Here is a 7,411-nt window from a genome sequence, read left to right on the forward strand (position 1 = left end):
TGATCGATCCTAAAATGTCTACATAGTCATTTTTATTATAACGATATTTAAAATGAGGGAATAGAGCAAAGAGAAGAGAATTGACTGAAATACCTCTTAAACGAGCTTTACTGAATCTTCAAATATGGGAATTTATTAGGTGTATTTTGGCTACCTTTCACACTATAATATGCCTCACAAAAATCTCAAGAAATACAAAAGGCAGGAGAAAAACATAATTTTCGAGCTATATGGAGTTCTGAATGAATTTTTCCCGGACCCGAGAATAGTGTCTTAGTCTACTATATATAGATGTCAGAAATGTCCAGAACGGCCCGTTCCATATCCGGAATGGCCCGTTCTGGTCTAATCCGTTAAGAGCAAAATTTGAATCCGGAATGCCCCTTCTAAAATCATAACAGCCCGTTCCAGGTTTGAATTTCACTCATATGAGACTAAGTTGGAACGTCCCGTTCTAAACGAGGATTTCTAGACCTTTTTAGTGGTTTGGAACGGCTCGTTCCATACTTGGAACCTCCTATATTCCAGTTTTGGAGCGGCCCGTTCCGAGTTCGAAACTGTCCATTCTGGGCTACTGAAACAATCAAACTTCAAGTGTGACACCCTTACTACCCCAACACATATATTGTAATAAATCTTTCAATTACAGTAAAAGGGTTCACATGAAAAACTTCGAACAACCACATTAGCAGAAATATAAAACATAACACACAAGAGTTTTTACAAATTGTTTTCAAAATAATATTACAGTACCAAATTCACACGAATATTTCGTCCTAAAAATCCTTTGCCCCGATGTCACAATATCAGAGCATTTCCCAAAATAAAACTGTTGGCATCCTATATGCCACTTGCAGCCGGATCCTCTCCACCTAAAATATCCACAATTTATACGGTGAGAAAAGAAGATATCTATATGCAAAGTACATCCAAACACACCATGTTAAAATCTCATCATATTTTCTTTATTTAATAAAATATTTACGAGCATGTATCATAATTTATCAATCCATCACAATCCATTTAGATTTTATAATTAACATTATCATTTTTACCTTTCCTCATTCACATCAATATAACAATTATCTCAACATCTATAATTCATGCCAATTTCACAATTAACACTATGCCAAGACCTCGCCATATCTGACACAAGTGATACAGGTTAATTGCCTCACTCAACCCACACCAGACCAGGGTCATGCCCTCCCTGTAGCATCACTTACCCAGGGGCCATGCCATCCCTAGTCATTTGGTGTGAGGAAACACAATCACATTACAATCAATACAATCTCTTGCAATTAACCCCATGTCAGGGCTGCCATAAACGACATAAGTGGTGTGTGTTAATTGTCTTACTCATCCCACACCATGCTAGGGTCACGCCCTCCCTGTAGCACCACATACCCAGGGGCCGTGCCATCCCAGGTCATCGATGTGAGGCACCACAATCACAATCAAAATCACATTCATACATCATTTCATCTTATAACTCAAATTCATATCACGTACGCAATTCCATATCACATAGATAACAGATAAGCTCAATAAAATAGGGTTTACATACCCCTCAAGCAATTCACATCAATATCATTAATTCTTAACAAGTAATATAACAATAACTTTCATTAATATAATAATCAATAGAATAATTAATATAAACAGTAAAACCCCTCATTATTCCAAAATCTAGCTCACCGCATTTTCCTTACAATTCATTCTTCTTCACAGATCATCATTCCTACACTTAGGCATATTTATAAACCTCAACACAGATAATTTTAATAGAACCAATAATTCTCCAAATCAAATAATTGTAAAATCAATCATAATCCTAAGGAATTCTTCCTCTACCCAATTCCCTCATGTACTATACATATAAATAATCCCCTTTTCCCCCGTACCTGAATAGATAGGAACTTGGGCAGAACCTCCTCCTCTCTTTCCTTAAACAGTAACTGGAACTAGGGCAGAACCTCCACTTCTCTCCTTAAACAATAACCGGAACTAGGGCAGAACCTCCACTTCTCTCTTTAAACAATAACCGAAACTAGGACAGAATCTCCTCCTCAAGATTCCTCTTTCTCTCCCTCCTCTTTCTCTCTCTCTCTCTCTCTCTAAAATTTTTCACCCTTCACAGTTATAATTTTTCACCCCCCATGCCTCCTATTTATAGGCAATCTGGGTTACCCGGAACGGCCCGTACCGATTTCAGAACGGCCCGTTCTGGAACCTTCGAATCTGTGCAAAATTTTCAACTGGAACGGCCCGTTCTAAAATTGGAACGGCCCGTTTCCAAAAAGCAGAACGGCCCATTCTAAAACCAGAACGGCCCGTTCTCACTCTCAGCAGAACGGCCCGTTCTCCCTCCGGAACGGCCCGTTCTCCTTCCGGAACGGCCCGTTCTGGGCCCGTTCCCAACTTAAAATTTCAGTATCCTTTTATTGCTTGGAACGGCCCGTTCCAACTTTGGAACAGCCCGTTCCAAGTTACCCATTTACCCCTCAAACTTTAATAAAACTGCAAAAATGCCATTAATATTTACAAAAATACCCCTAAAACTTAATAAATTTACGAAAAGACTCAATAATAATATTAAAATAATAGGGTGTTACATCAAGCTTTCTTGTTGTCATGTCGAGTTGTCTTTATGCTTTAGGAGCTTCTTCCCTTAATAACATAGGTTCATTTCTTCATCTTTTAGGTCCGGACAAAAATTAGGTATTACAATAGTCTAATAAATAAATTATTTTTCATCTTAAGATGAAAGACATATAGTGATACAAAGTATCTTAGTCTTACTAGTATTATAGTAAACAAAATACTTTTTAAAATTTTAATATAAATCAAATGTTAGTGATAATAAAAATATTGAAGTGGATGTTATTTCTCTAAACAAAATTTTATTTACACACAAGGCTAAGAAATTAACTTGATTTTAAGATAAACATTTACATATTATATGATCCAATATTTAGTTCTACGATTAAATAATTTATACTTAATTATATGCTCATTATTAATTTAAAGTTAAATAAACATTTAAATATAACTTACATTAAATATTCTTTTTATAGACCACGTACATCATTTATTAGAAGTAATCTTGTTTAAGCTCATCAAATCATTGTAGATGATAAAGTTCTCCTTCTTTATAATATATTTAACAAAATTACATATCTAGGCTCAAACCTATGATTATTTATTAAAGTGGAACTTGTAATACCTTTTATCTTGAAATGCTCAATTAAAACGCATTTTGAAAGCATAAAAACACACATACACACACACACAAAGATAACTCATGAAACATAAAATAAACATCTCAAAATAAAGTTCCAATCATGCTTCAAGCAAAACATGGACTAAAAGACATAAGCATCATCCACATCCACATCCACATCATCAACTGTCCCATTATCACTTACAAATGACAATCAACCCAAATACAAATTAAGAGTGAGATACATTTCAAATCACATCAAGATATAAAAAGTTGTGAATAGAAATCATGCACACAAAAGTTATTAAATGCCTGAGTATATTTAGATAAATATCAATCACATGCATATGATATAATGCAATGCATCCTAGACCTCATCTCATATGCATGTGGATGTAGTAACATTTCAAAAATATTTGCAAAAGGAAACTAGGAGTAAATGCAACGCATATCACTCAAGCATGCTAGTGATCGTTTATCGCACTCTTAATGTAGTATGCTCTCCTCCTAGTGACTCATTAGGGTCATCTAGCTACTGTTTGTACATCCTAGTGCATAACCATGGGAACAACATGACCAATTGGGATTTCCTCGTTAGATATAATTTCCCCTAGGTCTCGGGAATTGCCCATCTTATAGTGAACTCTACCAACCAAGTGCATTAGACATTTTCTCCTTCAAAACATAGTTCATAATGCAATGATACATGTTCACAAACAATACTCATAGACTTCACAATAAAATATAGAAGACACCCCCTTCTAGGCTAGATTCTCATTTTCTTAAAAAAAAAATCATTGCCATGGTACACACCTCATCTTCATCTCAACATTATCATTCGTCAATGTCTTAATATGAATTAGGAATGGTAAATGAATTCATTTATCCACCATTCATTTGATTCAACAAGTGAATTAATCCAATCCATTCATTGCGATAAAAATAAATAATGGATTGGATCCAATCCATTCATTTAATTTTATGGACGATTAGTAATTCACCCACTACTTTTTTGGAATTCATTGGATTAAAATATAAGATATTTATTGTATTGAAATTTTAAAAGGCTATTTTGACATATAAAAAATCCTGTGAATTTTAAAAGACTATATAAGAGTGTAATAACTTATAAAGTAAAGAGAAAGATAAAATATCTTTAAAATAATTTTTTAAACATTAATTTTATGGATGAATTGAATATCCATTCATGAAAATTTGTTAATAGATAAATTTTATTTACTTTAAATGGATTGGATTTTATGTGAATTTTAATGGATCTAAATGGATTATTATTTTTGTTTGTTCCATTATGATTTGCCTAAAAAAATATCCGATTCATTCATTTGTCACCCCTAATATGAGTCAATCATATATAGTCAACCAATATAAAATAATAGATGAAATTATAATAAATCCAACCCATCAAAACAAGGAACTAATGTTTAACGCCCAAATTCAAATAAGGTTATGATCAATGAATTAAGGGTTCTAACAAACAATGAGTTAAATGAAGTGGAGTGTAGTAGTTGAGACACTAAATATGCGAGGTGTTACATTATTCTCTCACTATCATTATTAAATAAATAAATATGTCATTTTACATCAATCAACTATATTATCAATTAATTTAATCAAACACTTATGATTCGATCAATTAGCTTTCGTAAGCTCCAAATTTTTCTACTCGGAACTTATAAGCTTTTAGTTAACTTATAAACTTCTAACAAACTTATGAATAGTTTTACTAAATACATCAACTATAATTGTTCTACTTATGGGTAGAGATGGATTAAAATTTTACTTTATTACCAAATACATTTTAATCTGGCATGTATATATTGTGAATTAACCAATAATTTTAGGCTAAATTATATTTTGTCCCTTTCTTTATTTTTAGGATTCAATTTAATTCTATTATTTTTTAAAAGATTCAATTTGGCTTTTTAATTTTTGAAAAATGTCCAATGCTGTCCTTCCATCCAAATTAATACTAATGACGTTAATAAGATTAGATGAAAGGATAATATTGAACAATTTTTGAAAATAAAAGGACCAAATTGAACATTTTAAAAATAGTGGAACCAAATTAAACATTTAAAAAATTATAAGACTAAATTGACCATTTGAAAAATATTATGACCAAATTAAAAAAATATATATATTTAACATTCTTGTGTCTAGACAAATTTAAATTTTCTTTTACTCACCTTAACAAGATCATAAATGACAACAATGAGTACTTGGAATTAAAAAAATGATCACAAAATGAAAGAGATATCTAATAAAAAAGATTATTAAATAGGTATAATAAAATCCTTGTCTAGATAAAAAAAATAGATAAATTTCTATTCAAATTTAGTTACTCTATTTATAGAATATTCAATTTGTTCTCACTATTTATAAATGATTTAATTTGATTATTTAATTTTCAAATAATGTTCAATGTTGTCATTTTGTTCAATTTCATTCATGTCAATTCGGATGTTAACATTAAATATTTTTTAAAGATTAGAAGATTGAATTAAACTATTTAAAAATAGTGAGAATAAATTAAATCTTAAAAATAAATAGAAGGGCTAAAAGTATAATTTAATCATAATTTTAAATTTAAATTATGAGTAATTTGTTGCAAAAAAGAATCATATAAAAAAATTTGGTTTGTAATGGTTTAACCTAATTTGAATAGTTTCGTTTCTTATAGAAAATATATGCAAGTTTAAAATATAAAAAATAATTTAACTTATTGATTTAATAAAAAAACTGGCTGAATTAATTAAATTAATATTTTAATCTGTACAATATGTTAAATATTTATTATGTAACTAAAATTTATAATAAATTATATGTATAGATAAATATTATGTTTCAATATATAAATCATATTTAAAATTATATAAATAGATATTTTTAAACATATAAATTATATTTTAGATTTATAATAAATAATTTATATTGTAGTATAATATTATTTTTATTTATTGATATTTTAATGTTAAAAAAAATTCTAATAACTCTTTCATCAAAGAAAAGTTCCCTAAAAATACTTTAGATAGAGATTCATTTTTAATATAGGGACTGATAGGTTATTTAAAAATTATTTGGGTGACAAATTATAAACTAGTATTTTTACCCATGAATTGTCCAATTTTTAAAGAAGATATATTGGTTCAAGTTTGTATAAAACTAAGGAGGTGTATTGGATTGAGATTTCATTAGACTTTTTTTGGTAAAAAAAATTCTTATAAATTTTAAAAGACTTTGCAGGAATTTAATAACTTTTAAGATTTTTTCAAAAAACTACATAGAAATGTAATATGACTTTTTAAGATTTTTTTAAATGACTTTTTTAATCAAGATTTTATAATATGAATTTGTATTTTTAAGAATTTATAAGATTTGAAAGGATTTTATTAGATTTAAAAAGACAATATAATTGTTTTAAAAAATAATATAGTTAATAAAAAAGAACATAAATGATAACATTTAAATAAAGAAAATAAAATCAATACCTTTTAATATTTTAATAAACAATTAATTTTATTTCATTTTCTTTTAATTAATATTTCTCTATATACAACCGTTATGTATTTATATTTTCTCATTCTTGAATTTGAACAATATATTTAAATTTATGATATTCAGTAGAATTGTAAAAAAATATATTTTAATATATGTTTAAAATTTTGGTTGGGAGTTCGGAGCTCAAATATTTTGTTTCTTGTGTCTTTGCCTGAGCATAGAGAAAGAGAAAAGTATGAACTTCACTAGCATATGCAATAAACAGCTAATAATTGACAGAAATTGATGGCATTATCTTGTAGCTTTCAGTTAATGGAAAGATTTTGAAAAGATTAAATTTTCAATTGCAAAATTGAACATGTTTTTACCCTTTCTTTATTATATCTAACTGTACACATTAATTAGTTCATGGTGGACGACTTTCAAATTATCATGTTATACGCATAAATACCTATTATTACTATTATCACAGTGAATTATAACGTAAGGGGCCAAAAATATTAAAATAAAAAAATAACTAAAGTTGAATCATTCTTTCAAATACTATAACCGTTTATATATTTTTTCATAAATATAATCACCTAATATTTAAAAATTGATAATTAAAGATTAATTTATGTTTGTAAGATTTATTTTATTTTAATAATATTTAACATTTTTTTAATGAGA

The 7,411-nt window shown here is 28.6% G+C and overlaps 1 long non-coding RNA gene across 1 annotated transcript; it reads right to left on the reverse strand.

Moving 5' to 3' along the window:
- Positions 1–625: 625 nt before the first annotated feature.
- LOC145952663 (uncharacterized) lies at positions 626–2,129 on the reverse strand. The gene is made up of 2 exons (XR_014430167.1): positions 1,905–2,129; positions 626–872 (listed from the first exon to the last, which is right to left on the reverse strand). It is a non-coding gene; the product is annotated as an uncharacterized LOC145952663 (long non-coding RNA).
- Positions 2,130–7,411: the final 5,282 nt, after the last annotated feature.

This window comes from Cajanus cajan, chromosome 10 (assembly GCF_000230855.2).
Source record: "Cajanus cajan strain Asha chromosome 10, NIPB_CcT2T_4, whole genome shotgun sequence".
Taxonomy (NCBI): domain Eukaryota; kingdom Viridiplantae; phylum Streptophyta; class Magnoliopsida; order Fabales; family Fabaceae; genus Cajanus; species Cajanus cajan.